Source organism: Dama dama, chromosome 19, assembly GCF_033118175.1.
Source record: "Dama dama isolate Ldn47 chromosome 19, ASM3311817v1, whole genome shotgun sequence".
Lineage (NCBI taxonomy): Eukaryota > Metazoa > Chordata > Mammalia > Artiodactyla > Cervidae > Dama > Dama dama.
In genome coordinates this window covers 62367858-62389791 of record NC_083699.1, presented here as the reverse complement: position 1 = coordinate 62389791, position 21934 = coordinate 62367858, and the positions used below count along the sequence as shown (strand labels likewise).

At 39.7% G+C, this 21934-nt stretch overlaps 1 protein-coding gene and 1 pseudogene across 1 annotated transcript in view; both read left to right on the top strand.

The window, feature by feature from the left end:
* The window catches only part of KCNH8 (potassium voltage-gated channel subfamily H member 8), a 446156-nt gene that overhangs the window by 65887 nt on the left and 358335 nt on the right, over positions 1–21934 (top strand). The gene's annotated exons all lie outside the window — the stretch shown is intronic.
* LOC133073822 (heterogeneous nuclear ribonucleoprotein C-like) lies at positions 9221–15025 on the top strand (annotated as a pseudogene).

Here is a 21934-nt window from a genome sequence, read left to right as displayed (position 1 = left end):
ATTAGTTCTATATGTCAATTTTATTTTATGGAGTTGACATAGGTAAATTGTTTTTTCTTTGGTTATTTTTCTTCTTTGGTACACCTTTCTGATTTCTGTTGGTTTAATGTTAAAAGACTATAGCTAATCATTATGTCTTATAACTTTTTTCTCATACTATCCAACTCTTGTCCACTGCATTCAGCAGAAGGGCCCCCAGGCTTACTCTGAAGTTCACTTCAGTCGCTCAGGCATGTCCGAGTCTTTTCACCCCATGGACTGCAGCAGGCCAGGCCTCCCTGTCCATCACCAACTCCTGGAGTCTACGCAAACTCATGTCCACTGAGTCAGTGATGCCATCCAATCATCTCATCCTCTGTCATCCCCTTCTCCCACCTTCAATTTTTCCCAACATCAGGGTCACTTCCAATGAGTCAGTTCTTCCCATCAAGTGGCCAAAGTGTTGGAGTTTCAGCTTCAGCATCAGTCCTTCCAATGAATATTCAGGACTGATTTCCTTTAGGACGGACTGATTGGATCTCCTTGCAGTCCAAGGACTCTCAAGAGTCTTCAACACCACGTTCAAAAGTATCAATTCTTCGGCTCTCAGCTTTCTTTATAGTCCAGCTCTCACATCCATTCATGACTACTGGAAAAACCGTTACCTTGACTAGATGGACCTTTGTTGGCAGAGTAATGTCCCTGCTTTTTTTTGTTTTTGTCCCTGCTTTTTAATATGCTGTCTTGGTTGGTCATAACTTTTCTTCCAAGGAGTAAGCATCTTTTAATTTCATGGCTGCAGTCACCATCTACAGTGATTTGGGAGCCCAAGAAAATAAAACCTGTCACTGTTTCTGCTTTTTCCCCATCTATTTGCCATGAAGTGATAGGACCGGATTCCATCATCTTAGTTTTTTGAATGCCTAGTTTTAAGCCAGCTTTTTCATTCTCCCCTTTCACCCTCATTAAGAGGCTCTATAGTTCTTCTTCGCTTTCTGCCATAAGGCTGGTGTCATCTGCATATCTGAGGTTATTGATAGTTCTCCCGGCAATCTTGATTCCAGCTTGTGCTTCCTCCAGCCCAGCATTTCTCATCATGTACTCTGCATATAAGTTAAATAAGCAGGGTGACAATATACAGCCTTGACATACTCCTTTTCCTATTTGGAACCAGTCTGTTGTTCCATGTCCAGTTCTAACTGTTGCTTCCTGACCTGCATACAGATTTCTCAAGAGGCAGGTCAGGTGATCTGGTGTTCTCAACTCTTTAAGAATTTTCCACAGTTTGCTGTGATCCACACAGTCAAAGGCTTTAGTGTAGTCAAAAAGCAGAAGTAGATGTTTTTCTGGAACTCTCTCGCTTGTTTGATGATCCAGCGGATTTTGACAATTTGATCTCTGTTTCCTCTGCCTTTTCTAAATCCAGCTTGAACATCTGGAAGTTCATGGTTCCTGTACTGTTGAAGCTTGGCTTGGAGAATTTTGAGTATTACTTTACTAGCCTGTGAGATGAGTGCAATTGTGTGATAGTTTGAGCATTCTCTTACTCTTTTTTTTTTCATTCTCTTACTCTTATGGGTCTCCAATTTTTGTCAGGGTCCACTCTGATATTTAGCCTTCTATTATTTTTTTTGAATTTTCATCTTAGTATTTACCCTTTTTTTTAATAACAAGTTATTTACATATGTTTTATAATTTAAATTTCTTGTTCTCACTATCCTCTTGGATATTATTTAATTTTGAGAACATTAAATCTCATTTTTCATCTTTCTCCTGTCTTTTGCTTGAGCAGTTTTTTACAGATTTGTAATGAGTTTGAAAATGTGAAAATTTTTTCAATTTGAAATTTTTTTTCAAAATTTTTCAGAAAATTCAAAAAAATTTTGATTTTTTTCAGCATTTTTTTTTTCTTCTTTGGGAGAGTAGGTTATTGCCTCTTTTTCAAGTTACTGGATTTCATCTATAGATCTCAGATTGTACAGTCTAAGTAGCTTCAGTGTATTTCCGCAGACTGAATGAGTTTTATTTGTTTGTTTAGCAGTAAATACACACCTTAGAGATGAGAGTTTTCCTCTAGTTATTGTTCAGAGGGGAAAATGGGCAGAATATTGAACTTCAGCCAGCTTTGCTTTCCTGAATGTCTCATGATGTGCTTCACTTAGGATTTTGTCTCCTATCTCCAGTACCTGTGCCCACTGTTGGAATCGCCCATGTCAGAGTTCCTGCTGTGATAGAATGTGCTCCTGTTCGATTTTAGTTTCATCCAGGCCAAAAAAAAAAAAGCTATTCACCTCAATAGTCAGCTACTCTCGTTGGTCTTACAACACACTAATTTTTCTGTTAACTGCCTGTGATCCAGTTCTCCAAAGAACACCATTATCCCAGGATTTTTAAAGTTCTTTTCTGGTTAAGATATAATCTGGCTGGATTTTGACCTTAGTGTATTTCCATCTGCTTTATATCTTCCAGGAAGTTCATAATTGTCCCGGATTTCAGGTGCTCTTTTACTTTTTCTTTTGTCCTTTTTACTTTTTTTTCATTTGTCCTTTTCAAAGGAGTTTGAGGAGATATGTTTATTCCACTCTCTTCCGTCTTGATTTGTGGCAGTCACATTTCCTTTATTATTGACCTAAAATGCCTCTAATTGCATGATGCATTCATTTTGAGTAACTAATTATGTTTTTCCAAGTTACTATTTTTCAGCTTTCTGTGAAGTTGACCTCATAGTGTGTGGTTAAATTTGTTACCATTATATTTATTTTCACTCAGCCTGACTCCCATAAAAGAGATAACTTCTTATTTTGTTTTCAGTTCAAAATACTTATAGCAGGCATATTTAGAAATGGTCTTCAAACTTGCTGGCATTTTCATCCAGTCAAATGTTGTTACAAAAGCCTTATTCCTTGCTTTTTTTTTTTTTTCACTGTTTTAAGTAGAGGATTGCCACCAGTTGTAATAAAAGATTTAAGGTTTCCATGTTATCTTTTAGAAAGATTCATTTATAGAGGTACTCAAACTCTGTCATTTTAAAGCATCGGTAACCAACTCAATGGACATGAGTTTGAGCAAGATCTGGGAGATGGTGAAGGACAGGGAAGCCTGGTGTGCTGTAGTCCATGGGGTTGCAAAGAGTGGGACACAACTGAGAGAGTGAACAACAACAAATGAGAAAAGGAGTTTTAATCTAAAAGCTGAGGTTGATCCCATGCAAGGATGATTTTCATACCCTATCTGACTGAAAGTTTTAGATTCTCAAACATATGCCCTTTTTAAAAAGAGTAAAGAGAACATCTCCTAATTCCAATATTTAATAAGTCCCCTCCTTAGGAAATCTGTCATTTAGTGCTCAACACAAAGTATACTTGTGAGAATTGAATATTAACGTAATTTATGGAGTTTCTGCAACAGAGAAAAAATAAGAACCTATCGTCTATATTTCCATGGACATTAATGTTCCCTTGTTTTTTGTTTTTTATTTCAATTGTTTTTTGCCTCTTTATTTTTTTAGTTGAAGGATTCCTTGCTTTTGAGTCGTATCATTCTCTTCCTTTCCTCCTTGTTTTTCTTTATCCCCTGTCTTCATATTTAATCTAATAAATATTTATTCAGTATCTCATAGGGACCAGGTGCTTTGTATCCCAAGCAATACAAAGGTGGATAAATAAGCCATGATTTTGACCTTGTCTTTGTGTCTGTGCAAATTAAAGTGGGATTGTAGGTATCAAAAGCGCTATAAACTCTAAAGTGCTATATAAGGCACCATAGAAGTATAGGTAGATACAGAAGTGATTCCATTTAAATCTGCGGTACAGATTTAATGTTTTAAAATTAGCTCTAAAAGCTTTCTGATTGTTGTCTTAAGCACTGAGTATTAAAGTGGAGATAATTTTGCTATTACAAAAGAAGTCTCCTCAAAGAAAGAACTGTTTTACTAATGAAATTTTGGTTTAACTTTAAAGCTTCAAACATTCCAGGGAGTTTATTAAGTATTAGCACTCTTTTTTTGTAGTTTGTGTATATGCATATGTGTATGCAAAGATCCAATGAGACATTATGTGTGAAAGTGTTTTAAAAACTGTGAAGTGCTATATAAATGTTAAGGTACTGTTACTGGGAAGGGAGACTGTGTCAAGAGTGGAATTTACATAGGGAGGGTGCAGAGCCAGGCTTCTGTGGCCATATTGGGACAGGAAAAGACAGTAGAGTAAGTTTAAGCAAAATTATGACTTCCTATATGGTATATTTGGAAGCACACTAGAATGGACCCCATTTCCAAAAATATCTTTGTCTGTAAGCTGCTATGGCATTTGAAATTCAGCTAGGGACATTGTTTTTGTTTGTTGCTAATAGTAGTTAATAGCATGCATTCGAAAGTAGTCTTTTTATGATGCAGGGGTTTAATGCTTGAAAGCAGTTTGCTGTATTTTTATTAGTTCATGATAACACATTGAGCTAGGTCTTGGTGGTGGTATTTTTATCTTCATCATCTTTGTCCCTTTTTTATTGATAAGGGAGTAAGGATCATCAGTTGAATAAAGTATTTATCCCATAATCAATGTGTGACAGACTTAACCCAGACCAGTTTGTTCCAACCTATCTTGAAGGTTAAACCCCTGTTTGTTAAGCAACTCTTAGACATAGAGAATTTCAAAGTCTGACAGTCCAGTTTCTTTATAGGGCTCCCATGCATTGGTTGAAGAGGCAAATCTTATGGGTTGGAAACAATTAGGGAAGGTCACAGACAGTGTTTGATTTTAAGTATTAAATTACCTGGTAAGAGCTTTACTAATTTGGATAAGGAAGAAATCAGTATGGGTTGGTTTAGGTCAGGAAATACTTTGTTAAGAGGTGGGATTGTCCAGTTACTTTAAAAGTTAGGTAAAAAAAAAGAGTAGAAGGCCATTTCAGGGTAGTAAAACATTATGAGGAAAGCCATCATAACTGAAAGTGATGGTAAAATTAATGACATGATATGTTTTATGGGAAAATACCAGTAAATTTCTATTATCAAATGTTTTCCCTGAGCCTCACCAGCTGTGGGAACTTGAACCCTCTTTTGCCAGCTGGAGTCTCCCAGGGAGGCACCCCCATGCCTTTTCTCGGCTGTCATCACCTACCCTGGTACCCGCTTACGAGCTGCTGCCTGACCCCCTGCAGTTCCCAGACTGTGTGTTCCATCCTCCTTTGGTTGTGAAGGGAAGCCTCTCCTACCATATTCTGCCTTTTCAGAAGGACTCCCACAGGAGGACTTGGCCCTGGCCATGTAGGCTTTACCCCCCTTGATTCCAGGCACGTTGGAGCTGACAAAGTAGATGCATCAGAAATGGGTTCATCTCTCATCTGTTCTCCATCCCCAGCAGAGACCCTCTCTGGACGTTTGCTCTGTTGTCTGACAGTGGACTTCCCCGGTGGCTCAGACTGTAAAGCGTCTGCCTACAATGCAGGAGACCCAAGTTCAGTCCCTGGGTTGGGAAGATCTCCTGGAGAAGGAAATGGCAACCCACTCCAGTATTCTTGCCTGGAAAATCCCATGGATGGAGGAGCCTGCAGTCCATGGGGTCGCAAAGAGTCAGACACGACTAAACGACTTCACTTCGCTTCACTTGACAGAGGAGCATCTGTGACCCTCTTTGTATTGGTACAGTTCATCATAGGGGTATGATGCAATGTTTTGCCTTGCGCTACGAAAGTGAAAGGGAGAGATATTCCATCTGCCTGATAATTCCCCAGGAGCCAAAGCATAGCATGTAACCCAAGCTCAGCCAATCAGATACTGCAGTCTGAGACCCTGATTCTAGAGCAAGAGATCCAGGAGAGAAGAGTGAGTTAGGAACCATGATGACTATGAAAGTGTTCATTTCTCAGCTGTGTCCAACCCTCTGTGACCCCATGGACTGTAGCCCATTAGGTGCCTGTGTCCAGGGCATTCTCCAGGCAAGAATACTAGAATGGGTTGTCGTTGCCTTCAGGGGATCTTCCCGACCCAGGGATTGAACCCGGGTCTCCTGCATTACAGGCAGATTCTTTGCCATCTGAGCCTCCAGGGAAGCCCATGATGACTATAACGAGGTTCAGTATTGGTGCCCGTGGCTTATAGCAGTGGTGATACCTTTGCAGAAGCACCGATCTTATAATCGCCTCCTTGGTCCTCCAGCTCTGATATTCCCTGAGTCCCGCTCTTTCAGTTTGCATCTTTCTCTTGCCTTCATGCAGATTCCGCCACACCTAATATCTTTCTAGCAAATGTTAGAAAGATAGAAAGCTAGAGAATGTTCATTTGCTTTAAAAAAACATTTAGCTCAAGCTAGTTTATTATTATTTTTGCAACAATGCACTCTGACTCAAAGCAAAAGACACCGTTGCAGATTTGGCTTATTGGACCATGCTGACTTTTCTTTTCTTGTGCCAGATTCTCCCTAGGAGACCCCAAAGTCAGCCCTTAATTTTGCTGTCATCTTCCTCTACCAGCAGAAGTGGTATGCTTGCAAATATCTAAACCTCATGAATACCAGCTCTACTTCTTTTATGAATTTTCCAGCTCACATGTATATTGAGAAGATGATTAGGTACTATTTAAGTCATGAAGAGAGGGAAAGGACTACCTAATTCCATGTGTTAGGAATTTTAGATTCCTGTTCTGGTCCAGTTATCACCAATATTCTCAGTTAATGCTCATACCAGTGTCATCAAATGGACATACTGGAAGACTTTGAAATGAAAAAAAAAAAAAAAAGTTACTGAATTTCTTCAGTAGAAAACTAAGAAAACTTAAGTAATACATCCCTCCTGGTTATCTGATTATTTTCAGATAATGGTCTTTGAGCCATCTTTAATTACAACTAATTACTAATTTAATTATAACTAATTACAACTTTGAGCCATCTTTAATCTACAACTCTGTAAATTGTAGATAACTAATAGAAATGCAAATGATTCTTGTCTATAGATGTACAAATACATTATTCCCTGGTGAGCTAAAATTGGCTTCCTTTGCCCACTATCAAAGAATCCAGATTTTTGTTCTATTTATAAGTTTATTTTAGCATTTTTTGCTGCTTTTGTTTATGGTTCTTTGAGCTAGTTTTAACATCTGACTGTTTGTCTCATCAATTAATAAATTAAATATTGTCTTGGACACCTGCATACTGTAAATTCACATGACAGATTTTATCTTGTAAAATAGTGATCCTTTAACAATCTCAATTTATGAACTAGGAAATATTACACTTTTGGCCCCTAGTGGTAATGAATGGCAGGGGTAAAACTTAAGACCAGATTTTCCAACTTCAAATTCAACATTCTTTTTACAAGAAGGAAGGGAGAAGTAAAACAAGCATCCTATCACTTCTGCCCCTGTAAATTTAGTGTTTCATGAGCTTCCTGCTTCCAGTGTCTTTATCCTTTATTTTGCTTTACAAACTACTGACAATTATTACTCTGAAGCGCTGCTTTATTCCTTTCTCTTTGGCCATTTCTCTCAATGGCTTCTGGGGTCAGTTAGAATGTTTTGAGCTATGGATTTTGGAATTTAATCCTCCCCATTCTAAGAACTGACACATTGGGAAAAACCCTGATAATTGGAAACACTGAAGGCAAAAGGAGAAGGGGACCACATAGGATGATGAGGTGGTTAGATAGTACCACTGCCTCAGTAGACTTGAATCTGAGCAAATTCTGGGAGACAGTGAAGCACAGGAGAGCCTGGCCGTGCTGCAGTCTATGGAGTTGCAGAGTCAGACACAACTTAGCGACTAATAGCATCATCTTGCCCACATATCCTCCAATATTATCTTACAGGCAACATGCCTTGTATTTACTCATCTTTGTTTCCTCTGTTGTGAGACCTTCCCCGAAATCCAGTAAACCCTAAAAAGTCACTTCCGATCAAAGTTCATGTCTCCTGTGAAGTTTTCCTGAATCTGTCTGTCATGGAGTCATGGTCCTCACCTCTAAAGTTACATTAAGAGCATGTGTCCATGCAGCCATTTGACAGTCAGTCTTGCGGTTGTTTGGGGGCATGTAGGCATTTACGCATCATGATTTTAGAGGCAATATGGGGCAGTAAGTAAGAATATAGGCTTTAGAGTGAGGCTGCCAGATTCCACATTTCGGCTCTGCCGCTTCCTCCTTCTGCAACCTCAGGAAAGCCATATAACTTCTCAGCGGTTTGGCTTCTTTACTTCTAAGAGGATAATGAGATTTCCTAACTAGATTATTGTGATGATTACCTGCACTAGTATATGTTGAGCACTTAAATGAATACTTCTGGTCCAAAACAAGTGTTGTATAAAACTCTAAGGTAATTATTGACATTATTACTGTTTTACTCATTCTTGACCTATTTCCCGGGTGGAATTTACAGTTATTTGAGGACAGAGAAAATGTTTTTCAGAAACTGTTTTATAGTGCTTGTCACAAATTTGATGCTTGGTGTAGGGGAAGCTGTCAGAGGTTTTTATGGGGTTTTATGTGTCAAAGACAGTGTTTAGACACCATGCAGCAAGGTATTAGAAAAGTTATTGAATCAGCCGTTAATTCAATAATTCCAAACAGGTGATAGCTTTTTATTAATTTCTAATTAATAAATGTTTTTTCAGTATTCACCATGTTCCAGACATAGAGATCAATCATAGAGATTCAGAGCAAACAAGTAACCCTTCCAGTCTGTAAGGCACTTAGCATCCGTATAGGAAAATTATTAAGTACATGAACATGAAGTCTTATTTCCACACTGTATAAAGTTTTGCTGACCAGGGTTCTTGGCCTTTCCCAATCATCAGAAAGTTTTTTTTTTTTTTTTTAATTGGTTGGAGGCTAATTACTTTACAATGTTGTAGTGGTTTTTGCCATACATTGACATGAATCAGCCATGGATTTACATGTATTCCCCATCCCGATCCCCCCTTCCACCTCCCTCCCCACCCCACCAATCATCAGAAAATTTTAAGACGCCAGATAAGAAATTCAGGCAAGGCTTTATTGGGCCTTGCTGCAGTAAGGGTTCTGTTTCTTGCTTCCCAAGGGGGAGGCGAGCTAGTTCCTTACAAGGGCTGAGCATAGGGGTGTTTCCGGGGGTCAGGCTGAGGGGGGCGCAGCCTGAGGTGATCTGCCTACCCCTTAGATGGTGCTGAGTGCGGGAGGCAGGCACAGTACCCTGCTCGTTTTTCCTCCCGCACCGCAGAAGTGTCCAGTAAGTTTTTCAGTGCTTTTGTATCTTGTCCATAATGTGTCCCAGCTGCACATGTACGCAGTTATTTTTAGTCCCTTACGGTCTGTTTGTATTCTGCTGCTCCGAGAGATGTTCGTGCATGTGCAAGCGCTGCAGCAAAGGGCCCGGGCCCCAGCCCGTCTCAGTAGGGTATGTATAAGCGCAGGAGACAGTGAGAAACAAGGGCAGGGACAGAACTGGTTTCTTCAAGGAGGTGATTCTTGAGTCAACCCGAAATAGAAGGCCGTGGAAGGTAAAGGTGTGGGAGTGTTCTAGCAAGTAAGGCACATCTGTAGAGGCCAGACCAATGTGGTAGTCTACAGAACTGCAAGAGGGTAAGTCTTGACTATGGCACAAATAAAGCCGGAGAAGTGATAGGGCTCCATGCCCATAGAAATAGCGTAGACCTTTTCCAGTAGCCAACAGAGAACGTGTGGAGAGCTGAGTCTCTATAATAAATCATCAGGAAGATTTTTAAACCATTGTGATTCTACATTATGTTTTATTTTAATATTACAGAAGTAAAGAAGCATTGTATGCACACAGTCAGCATACTAGTGACCCCACAACACAGAGCACCCGAACAATAATAGCAACTAGTGCTAATCCCCACTCACCAGTGGTGTCTTCATTGTATTCTTAACAGGGAAATACACCATGCTTTTCTAGGGTAGCTCCCAGAATGTAGAATCCCAAGTAGTTTTTAAGATAAATTAGCTGTATCATTAAGAAAGCTAATTTTTTTTTTTGTATTTCCCTGTTAAGAATACAATGCTCTGCAGAAATGAGACATGTTTCAGAAAATATAGAAGAGAGAGATAGGATGAGAGGAGTCCCCAGCAAGGCCACTACTTGGAAGAGCCCAAAGTCGTTACCAAGCCTGTAACTGCTTGCCCCATGACAGGCCGGTGGATCTAGGGATGTGTTGGGGCAAGGAACAGTGACTTTATTTGGAAAGCCAGCAGACCAAGAATGTAGCATTCTGAAGAACCATCTTGCCTGAGTTAGAATTTAGGCTTCCCTTATACTCAAAGGAAATGGCAACCCACTCCAGTGTTCTTGCCTGGAGAATCCCAGGGATGGGGTCGCAGAGTCAGACACAACTGAAGTGACTTAGCAGTAGCAGGATACTCAAAGGGCAGGAGTTTTTGCAAACAGAAGTTCTTAGAGCTGTCCTTGTAGGTCTGTTCATAATGTTCCTGTAAAACTCCAACAAAACAATTGTTATTTTCTGTTATGCAACTTTTTATCTCTGTATGAATGGAAATGTGCTATTTATATCTTTGAGAATAGCCCTTGATAATGGCCTATTCTGTATATTTCAGGCTATAGGCAACATTCTTAACTTGTAGCAAATGCAGTAGCGTACAGAGGTTAAAGTTAAATAAATAGATCCAATATGGAATCAGATTTGTTCTTCCCTATTGCAAAGTCACCAGAACCTCAAAGCAATGGCTGGTGGCAGATGATCATGTAATGAAGACTCACTGACTGATCGACAGTTGCCTATTATTGGCCTCGTGATTATGGCAGAAAATTATAAAATGGGAAATGCTGTGGGAAGGGAAAGGTTGACATTTTGAAAGCTGTTTTCATTCCTCTCTCAAATATTTAACTTCTACTGTGCTGCGTGTTCTTGCATGCATTGTCTTGTGTTGTCCTACTAATGTATTAAGTCTGATAGTTGTTCATCACTAATCAGGTTGAAATAAATCATGTTATGTGTTGAACCGAGCTAAATTCGACCCTGTCTTTATTCATCTGACAGGGTGGTTTTAGAACAGTAAGTTCTACAAATGTCAGCGCACAAACAAACCTTCATTATAGAAGCGATTCACTAATATTGCATAAATCATGATGAGAAACAAAGGATACCGCATCCTAAGAGGCAAACTTTTCAATCATCTGACAAAAGAATATGCCCTCAAATTTGTAAATATGTACTCGCAGCTTGCAGTGTTAAAAGTTCTTGTAGCTGCTAGATAGAAATTGTTCTTCGTACGATTCATGCAGAAGTGCGCCTAAGTCATTAGTTTCTGGAAACAGTTCACGTGTATATATTACGTATTTATAAATGTACATAAAATTTAAAAATTATGTTCATAAATATATATATGTATTTGAATCCCTCAATAATGAATACCGATAGTTTCTAACTCTCAGGAACTGTCTCTTATCCTCATAAAAAAGTCTGTATTCAGCAAAATATGCAAGTCAGTGAGAGTCTTATTGACAAACAGCAGAGGTGGTGATAGGCAAAGTACTGTGTGATGTAGTAGTACTGTTTCTATTTAAAAAGTGAGTAGTCGGGCTTCCCTGGTGACTGCCAATGCAGGATACATAGGTTCGAGCCCTGATCTGGGAGGATCCCACATGCTGCAGAGCAGCTGAGCCCGCGCCCCACAAGTATCGATCGGCTTGGGCTCTAGCGCCCAGGGACCGCTACTGCTGAGTCCACGGGCCACAACTAGGGAGCCTGCCAGCCACGCTTCACGGTGAGAGAAGTCACTGCCGTGAGAAGCTGGAGCACAGCTAGAGAGGAGCCGCTGCTCACGGCAACCGGAGAAGAGCCGGCACAGCAACAAAGGCCCAGCACAGCCAAAATCAACCAATCAATCAATATATCAATCAAGTTTTAAAAAATGAGTAGTCCTGTCTATTCCGATGAGTTTGGTTTTATTCAGCTAATTTCAGGAGTGTTGTTTTTCAGATGCCAAGTCACGTCCAGCTCTTTGCGACCTCCTGGACTGCGGCAGGCCAGGCCTCCCTGTCCCTCACTATCTCCTGGAATTTGCCCAACTTAATGGCCATTGAATCCGTGATGCCACCCAACCATCTCATCCTCTGTCACTGTCTTCTCCTTCTGCCTTCAGTCTTTCTCAGCATCAAGGTTTTTTCCAATGAATTGGCCATTTGCGTCAGGTGGCCATAGTATTGGAGTTTCAGCTTCAATATCAGTCTTTCCAGTGAATATTCAGGGCTGATTTCATGATCTAGTGCCACAGTTAATAATGAAGGAGTTCAAAGTAGGATCTCTTAAAAAAAACTATTTTAAAACTATTCTACCATAAACTCTCATGTGATATGAATACTTTATATATATTTTTATTGTGGAACTGAGGAATATAATATCAATGCATAACTAAGGCTTCTTATTTTTTTAACAGCTGGTTAATCAAATTATTCCTTACATTTTCCAAGAAACTAATTTGAAATCTCTTTCAGAGATACAAGTAAATGATTAAAAATAAAATCAGTTCCCCAGACTCATTCGTGGTTGCCTGGGGGGATCGGAGGAGGAGAGGGATGGACTGGGAATTTGGGGTTACTGGGTACAGACTCTTACATATAGGGTGGGTAAGTGACAGAGTCATAGCATAGCACAGGGAACTATCTAATCTCCTGTGATAAATGATAATAAAAAAGAATATATATTAAAAATGTATATATGTATAAAACTGAGTCACTTTGCTCTTCAGCAGAAATTAGCACATTATAAATCACCTATACTTCAATAAAGTAATATAAAATCAGTTTCCACATTAAAATAAAAACTAAACCAAAAAATGGGTGAAATAAATAAAAGAAAATAACATTAAGCCCCAAGGATCAGCTTGACCTAAAAGACCATCTTGAGAATTTGATAAATGTGGTTCAAAATTATATCCAGATCATATATTAAGCACAAATAACTTGTAGGTTTTAATTTTTTTTAGATATTTATTTCTAAAGATGATTTAGGAATAATTAATAATAACCTATTTAATGAATAAACTTTACTAAAATTTTATATTCTGAAAAAAAATTGTGTGTCTTAAAATTTACTGAAAATCTAAAAAAAAAAAAAAAAAAAAAAAATTTACTGAAAATCTAAACAATATGGCACCCAAGGAAAGTTACAAGTTTTTATTACACAGACAGTTGAGTTTCCCACTTCATTTCCTTTCTGGAAGAATGATTAAATGGGGAGGTATAATCAGTGTTTGAAACTCCAATACTTTGGCCATCTGATGCGGTGAGCTGACTCATTGGAAAAGACCCTGATGCTGGGAAAGATTGAGGGCAGGAGGAGAAGGGGAAGACAAAGGATGAGATGGTTGGATGGCATCACCGACACAATGGAAATGGGTTTATGTGGACTCCAGGAGTTGGTGATGGACAGGGAGGCCTGGTGTGCTGCAGTTCATGGGGTCGCAAAGAGTTGGACATGACTGAGTGACTGAACTGAACTGAACTGAATCAGTGTTATACTTAGCTAGTGATCCTTTTCAGTTTTACTTACGGTTTTTAAGCTTTTAAAGTAATATCAGTTCAGCTTCATCTTTATCAACTGGTTATTTTTATAGGTTTGATTTAACCCTGCAGTATGTACTAATGTTGGGCTTCCCTGGTGGTTCAGCTGGTAAAGAATCCGCTTGCAGTGCAGGAGCCCCTGGTTCAATTCCTGGGTCGGGAAGATCCCCTGGAGAAGGGACGGGCTACCCACTCCAGTATTCTTGGGCTTCCCTGGTGGCTCAGCTGGTAAAGAATCCACCTGCAATGCGGGAGACCTGGGTTCAATCCCAGGGCATGCAACCCACTCCAGTATTCTTGCCTGGAGGATGCCATGGACAGAGGCGCCTGGCGGGCTACGGTTCATGGGTTGCACAGCATGCACGTAATGTTACTCTCTAGAAACAGTAGTTTGGCGTTTTGTGAAGAGGCAGTGACTGAGCGGTTCCGCCTGTGCTGAAGACCTCTAGCAGCCGTCGACTTCTCCATGTAGAACCCGGGAGCAGGAGATTCAGAATCGAGTCTCTCCTCCTTCCCCACTCCTGGTTACAAGTCACTTGAAATACGTAAGTTAGTAGAACTTGCTTAAGGGTGGCAAGGCAAGCCCCATCCCTACTCACTGGAACTCAGCTTTGGTATTTATCCTCCCTTCCCCACCCTTCCAGAACCCACACATTCCCATTCCAAAACTGATTTTGAAGACGTTTTTAACATAATGTTGCAACTTGGTGAGCACCGTGGCAGCTTTACAGTGAGATTTGTCTTGACCTTCAGCTACATTTTTCAGCTTTGTGAGGTACCTTGTCATCAAAGACAACGGCCAGCAGTGTGACCCACAAGACAGCAGACGCTGTTCCGTGAGCTCTTGTATATTTATGGGATTCTCAGTACTCTGTGGTCAAGGAATCTGATGTGGAGGCAGTCTTCTCAGAATATGGCAAACCCGGGCTTCTCTGTTCATAAGGGCTTTGCCTTCATTGAGTGTGTTAATGAGAGACATGTCTGCACTGCTGTGGCAGGAGTGGATGGCAGAACGACAGCTGGTTTTAGATTCTATCCTGGCTACAGAGCCAGAAGCGAACCCAGGAAAAGCCGGTGTGAAATAACATGCAGCGGAGATGCAGCTCCTCTTCTGACTTGGACTGTGACTGTCATGGGCTTACAATGATGGGCGGTACCGTTATCTAGCAGAGTTTCCTTCTCCTCCTGTTCCTCCTGCTGTAGTGCCCTCAGAACGCCAGCGTGCATCAAGAAACACCTCACAAGCCGCTTCCATTCTAAGAGCATCCAATGGGGATCTTCTTCTAAGTCTGGAAAGTGGAAAGCAGATGACCATCAGACCCTGAAGATGGAGTTGACCCAGATGAAACAAAAAGTGGATTCTCTGCTGGAAAGCCTAGAAAAAACTGAAAAGGAACGGAGCAGACAGGGAGTAGAGATGAAGGATGCAGCGTCAGAAGGTGGGCAGAGCAGCAGAAGAGAGATGAGACTCATGTGAAGGTGCAGTCTGAAGATGACTCTGCGGAGGAGGGGGGACCACTGGGTGATGATGGTGATGACGACTGAGTGGTGACCACTGGAGGTGACCACGGATGATGGAAAGAGGCTGGAAAGTGGAGAATGACCATGGAGAGAGCGTTAGCGGCAAGAACGACTCTTAGGCACATAGTGGAGTTTGGAAACCTTGTCCCGTTTTTCTTTACTAGGCGCTTGTCTAAGACCAATATTTTCACCAGATCCTCTCTCATAGCACTTTCAGAACACGCCTCTCCCATAGCACTTTCAGAACACGCTCACTGTTCTCCCCATCCTAGTCCTCCCATGTCCATCAATTCATACTGCCCTGAACCTGGCCCCATTTCCATTTCCTTTCGTGCTCCTAGTAGTTACACTAAGTCTTAACCGGTAATTTTTGCTTTGAATTTTGATACCTCTTTATGACTTAACAGTAAAAAGGATATATGGATTTTATCAACCATCTCCCAGATAACCTCCTGTTATGCAGGGAGTGCAGTTCTTTCTGTACAGTAGCTCAGTAGTTGCCTCCCTAACTACAGAGATAATCTCCTTAGTTGATTAGCACCTCAGAGTGGCTTTGAGTTAGAGGTGTGTGTGTCAACCCCGTGTAATAGTGCTCTGTGGCCTTGCTCACCACAGATGGAACAGTGTGTTTTTTCAGATGCACCTTCTAGAAAAGTAAACAGTGTAATGGACATAAGATTTGTTTTCTAAAGTTGATACTGTGCATTATTTTTGTGAATAGACTCATGTCTGGGATGTGTTTTTTTTTCCTCTCATAATACACAAGTCCTTATTAAACCAGGAATTGGGAGAAAACAAAACAAAAAACAAACAGTAGTTTGCCCTTTAAATTAAAAACAAAAACAAACAATAAACAAACAACTTTGAGAAGTTACTTTCCCAAACCATTAACTTGCACATTCAAATTTCATTGTTGAAATTCTTTCCCTAAAATTGTGCTGTTTAATCAACTTTTTTACCCTCAGGTTACACTCAGTAGGACTTCCCTATAGCTCAAACGGTAAAGAATCTGCCTGCGATGCAGGAGACCAGGGTTTGATCCCTACGTCCAAACGATCCCCTGGAGAAGGGAATGGCAACCCACTCCAGTACTCTTGCCTGGAGAACTCCATGGACAGAGAAGCCTGGTGGGCTACAGTCTATGGGGTGGCAAACAGTAGGACACAGCTGAATGACTAACACATGCAGACAATAGGTGTCTAGAATAGCTTCAAGAATGTAAGCAAAAGTATAATTAGCAATTATTCTCCTAAAAATGTATATTACACACTCAGGTGCTGCCGACAGTATTTTCATTACAGTGCATTTAATTCCTCTCCAGTTCTTTGTTTCCATCTAATTAGTTTTCAACATTTAAAATTCCACAAATATTGTTTAAGGGCCAATTACGTTCCATTGTGTTATTTAATCTTAAATTCTCTCCTCTGAGGATATTAGCATGTTTGTTTTGCAGATAAGAAAATTAGCAATGTTAAATGATTGTTACCTAAGTGACAGGGAGGTAAAGGTAATTGAATGTAAAATTTTCAACACTTGTAGCTTGGTTGGTAAAGAATCTGCCTGCAGTGCAGGAGACTGGGTTTGATCTCTGGGTCGGGACGATCCCCTGAAGAAGGAATGGCAACCCACTCCAGTATCCTTGCCTGGAAAAATCTCATGGACAGAGGAGCCTGGTGGGCTACAGTCCATGGGGGTCGCAAAGAGTTGGGCACGACAGCGTCTAACATTTCACTTCACACTTCAATATAGCATCCCACCAAAGGCTACAATTAGCACAATTCCTCATAGTTTGTCCTTAGTGGACACCGTTCAATTCAATCTCAATCAATTCAAATCTCAATTTTTATGTCAACACTCCTAGGCCACACACCTTAATTTAATCTGTTCGGGCCTTGAAGAGCTGTGCCCCCTAATACTATCTATTTAGTTCTCAGTACAAGACAGAATAAGTCCAGGATGTCTGAACTCGCCCACATAAAAAGACAAGTTTCTTCTCACTAGGCTCCATTCTATTTTCCCTTTAAATGCTTCACGTAGATTGTTACTGGGGATAACAAATTGATTGCTTTTACACAAGGCCATTGGATGTTAATTTATGTTTCCGGGAAAACAATTCATTAAAATTCCTTTCTTTTCTAAAACAAAATGAACTAGGAGGTCAATCCATAGGGTTTGATGGATGGATGCAGCAGTAATTTTAAAGATAAAAACTGACAATATCAATTTCATTAACATATCTCCTGTGCCAAATTAGTAAGTTAAGATAATTGGGTAAGAAGCAAAAAATGTCTTTCTTGAGTCAGAGGTGGAAGTGCAGGCAGGCTTCCTGAGAAGGGTGACCGTATGTTCAGTTTCTGCCCAGGGCAGTCCCGGCTTATGCCTGTTGTCCCGTCACTCATTCTAGTTTAACATCTATCCAGAGTTTTTAAGGACATGATTTTATTATTTGTTTTATGAAGATGAGCTGGGTTGTGTTTGATGGATTTTTGCTTTGCTTGTAGCTTCTGCCATAATCTGGTCTGTCGTTTGTGAGGCCCAGATGCAATGAAGCACCGGGTACAATGAAACTTCTGGTTAAAGGTGAAAGACAATGACCAGCCTATCTCTATTCCTAATACTTTCCAGCTTCAGCTTCTCTTCAAAGCCTGCATGTATTGTGCTTGCTAAAACAGAAAGCTCTCTGACCTCAAGACTAGGTACAGCTAACTCCTTCTCTGACAGATTCACAAAGCTGCCAGGTCACAGGAAATGGGGGAAGTTTTGTCTGTGGTTTGGTAAATGTGTACTGAAAACAGAGGGTGAGTAATCAAATTCCTAGAGAGTAGTCTATAGTATTTTTGTCATTTATTGGATGGTTTATGTATATATGCATACAACTGTTTGCATGGCTCAGAAAAGGTTTTTTATTTTGGAATTAAGCCCCTTTTACCAGCAGTAACAGAAGGAAATATGAAATGATTGTTTAATGAGATGTTAGGTACCAGAGTTGCAGTTCTTTTAAATATGTAACTTGTACAAAGAGTTTGTTGATATTTCCAGTCCATTATGGAGACTGTATATGTGTCACTAACCACAGGACCACCAGAAGATGCGAATTTGCTGAAGTACTAGAGTCCTCTTCAAATTCTGTTTGCTTCAAAATTAGTTAGAAATTTAGAATCAAAGTAATCAAAAGAATGGAGTGGTGAAAATATTTTGAAAAATGTTTTGAAAAGGTGACAAACTAATTATTGTAGACAATACTTGCAAACAGGAATATATTGAATTAGATCCTCACAAAAGGAAAAACTAAACAAATGGCAGAGCCAACTGGTATAAAAGAATTAACTTTGGAATTTCGTAATTGCATTTTGAAATATCTTTAATTATGGGAAATTATTTCTTTGGCACTCCTCCTTGATTGAATATATTTATGTATTTTGAAGTACTTAAATTTTTTTATACATTCAAAAGAATCATAATGTATTATATGTATTATAAAAAAATGTCTGGCACAGACATATTTTATATAAATGAAGGCATAAACCCCCAATAGCTATAAGAATGTTTACAGTTTCAATTTAAAAATATTAAAATCAAGAATATACTTCATGTAGCATGATTTGCTTTTAGTTTACCAGGTATGTTAGCACTTACAGTGATAATTTTTTCACTTAAAAATGTAGTGGTGTACCTAATTATTAGATGAATGCAGATCAAAACTACACCCGGACATTATCTCACACTGGTCAGAATGGCCACCATAGAAAGTCTAAATAACAAATGCTGGAGAGGATGTGGAGAAAAGGAAAAACTTCTACACTGTTGGTGGGAATATAAGTTAGTGCAGCCAGTATGGAAAGCAATATGGAGGTTTCTCAGAAAACTAAGACTAGAATTTCCATGTGATCCAGCAATCCCACTCCTGGGCATATACCTGGACAAAACTATAATTCAAAAAGAAACACGCACCTCTAGGCTCATAGCAGCCCTATTCACAATGGCCAAAACATGGAATCAACCGAAATGTCCATGAAAGTGAAAGTCGCTCCATTGTGTCCAACTCTTTGCGACCCCATGGACTATACAGTCCACGGGATTCTCCAGACCAGACTACTGGAGTGGATAGCCTTTCCCTTCTCCAGGGGATCTTCCCAACCCAGGGATCGAACCCAGGTCTCCTGCATTGCAGGCGGATTCTTTACCAGCTGAGCCACAAAGGAAGCCCTAGTGTCAGTAGACAGATGAGTGGATAAAAAAGATGTGGTGCATGTATATAATGGAATATTACTCAGCCATGAAAAAGAATGATTTAATGCCATCTGCAGCAACATGGATACAGCTAGAGAGTATCATACTGCGTGAAGTAAGTCTGAAAGAGAAAGACAGGTACCACATGACATCACTTAGATGTGATACCTAAAATACGACACAAGTGAGCCTATGTGCAAAGTGGAAACAGAATCACAGGCATACAGATCAGACTTGTAGTTGCTAAGCAGGGACAGGGGAAGGGAGAGGGATGCACTGGGAATTTGGGATTGGTAGATACAAACTATTAATGCTACACTTAGAGTGGGCAGACAACAAGGCCCTACTGTATAGTGCATGGAGCTATATCCAGTCTCTTGGGATAAACCATAATGGAAAAGAATATTAAAAAAATAGAATGTATATAAATATATATATATATATATATATATATATATATATATGTAAAACAGAGTCACTTTGCTATACAGCAGAGATTATAGCACTATAAATCAAATATACTTCAATAAAAAAATTACGGTGTAACAAAAAAGAGCCAACTGAAATGTCCATGATTTTTATGTATTATTTATAAACTTCACCTTGGAAGATGTCTGCAGGTAATTTTACAGAAAAAAAAAAATAGGACCATATAGAAAAGTGCATTTTCCAAATAATACTATGGATTAGAATCTGTTTAAAGTTCCTAAATATGTGCATAAATGATTTTCTGCTTATGTTGTTTCTAAACGTATTTCTCTTGGTAAGATTTTATAGAGCTTTACAAGGCTTAAAAAAAAAAAATTCCGAACTACTTCAGTGTATATTTTCTAGAATCAAAAATAGTCTCTGATAAAATCAGTACAACCGTCAAAATCTGGAAATGGAGTATTTTGGTATTATGTACTGCACAAGAAATGTGCTGCTTTTATTTTTCAGAAAATTTAATTTGAAAATAGTTGCTGAATGTTTAATGCTGTTTAGTACTTCACTAGTGTATTATTTATCTGTCTTTATAGCTGGTTTATTTATTCCTGGCTGCACTGGGTCTTCGTGGCCGTGTGTGGGCCTTCTCTAGGTGCAGTGAGTAGGGGCTGCTCCTTGCTGCGGTGGACGGACTTCTCAAGGCCGTGGCCCCTCTTGCTGCAAAGCACAGGCTCTCGGGCTCACGGCTTCAGTTGCTGCAGCTCTTGGGCCCTCGAGTGGGACCTCGGTAGTTGTGGTGCATGGGCTTAGTTGCTCCGCAGTGTATGGAAACCCCCCAGACCAAGGATCGAACCCTGATCCCCTGCACTGGCAGGCAGACTCTTATCCACTGGACCATCAGGGAAGTCCACCTCACCAGTATATTAAAACATAGCTGTCCACAGTTAATTAGATATTTTAAAAATTAAATAGTTTAGTTATTGTTATTGCTCCCATTGACTGTTAAATATACTGTGATTCGCGTGATAAATTATATGGCTTCTTGCTCACGTCTAAAGGGCATATGGACACTGCCCAGATAAGAGCAGGGAGGAGAGGGCGTTCCGGGAACTTGATTCCACTTGAGGCTGCTACTCTGTATTTCTGTGTCTCCTCTTTGTCTTTAGCGTTTGCCTTGGAAATGGGATTCCACCAGCGACCATGGCCTCTCTCTGAAATGGGACAGTTTGAGAGGTGGCTGCACAGATGCCTTCAAAGATGTCAAGCACCAGTTGTCTTGAGATTGTAAACTGATAGTTTTAAACTATGGCACCCTGTTCCGCAAATAAAGGGTTCTAAAGAGGATTAAAAAAATAACCCCGTATTATCACACAAGTGATTGTCAGGTTTTCTTTCCTTTTAAAATTCATAATTTGGGTAAAATAAATTTTAAAAATGTTTAATAAAAACATTTTTAACTGCTTGAGAGGACAAATTGGTATTGGGCAGGAGAGTCGTACATAACCGTCAATGGGAATTGGAGGAGGTCTTCACTTCAGGCATTATAAGTGAAAGCAAGCTGCTTTAATGACCGTCAAAAATGATGAAATATTCATTGAAATGCTCCAGATTCTTTGCACTTGGTCTTCTTAAGCCTTGTCAAAATGGAGGACAAATATATAATATGTATACAAGCAAAGCAAGTAATGAGGTACTGTAAGTGTTTCCTAGCTCTATTAATAAGTAGATGGCCCAAAGAGATCAAAAGAGAAATCAAGAGAAGATAGTATTCAATCTATCCATCCACTCTTCTATCTGCCCATCCCCCTACCCACCACTCAGTTATTCATATGTTCAACTAATAGTTCATGGGTGCATATTTTTGACATATTTCCTTGTCAAAGAATTACAAAAACCTGACCCTGATCTTAAGGTGCTTTCAGTCTAATGCAGGGATTCAAATTGAGTAGATATATTTTAGTGTGGCTAGGAGATTTCTGCTTATATGCTAGTACGTTGGAGTGAGATGACTTATTTTCTGAGAACTTAGATATTTAATATCTTAATAGCTACACTTTATGCTAGTAAAATGCTCATCCTTGGGTAAATATAATCTGCACTTAACGCTTCTACTTCATTTAAACAAATTTTTTAAGTATCTCGCAATTGTTTTATTTATTTATTGGCCATGCATATGAGATCTTAGTTCCCCAGTCAGGGATTGAACCCAAGTACCTTGTGTTGGAAGCACAGAGTCTTAACCACTGGACCTCCAGGGAAATCCCCACTTAAACAAAT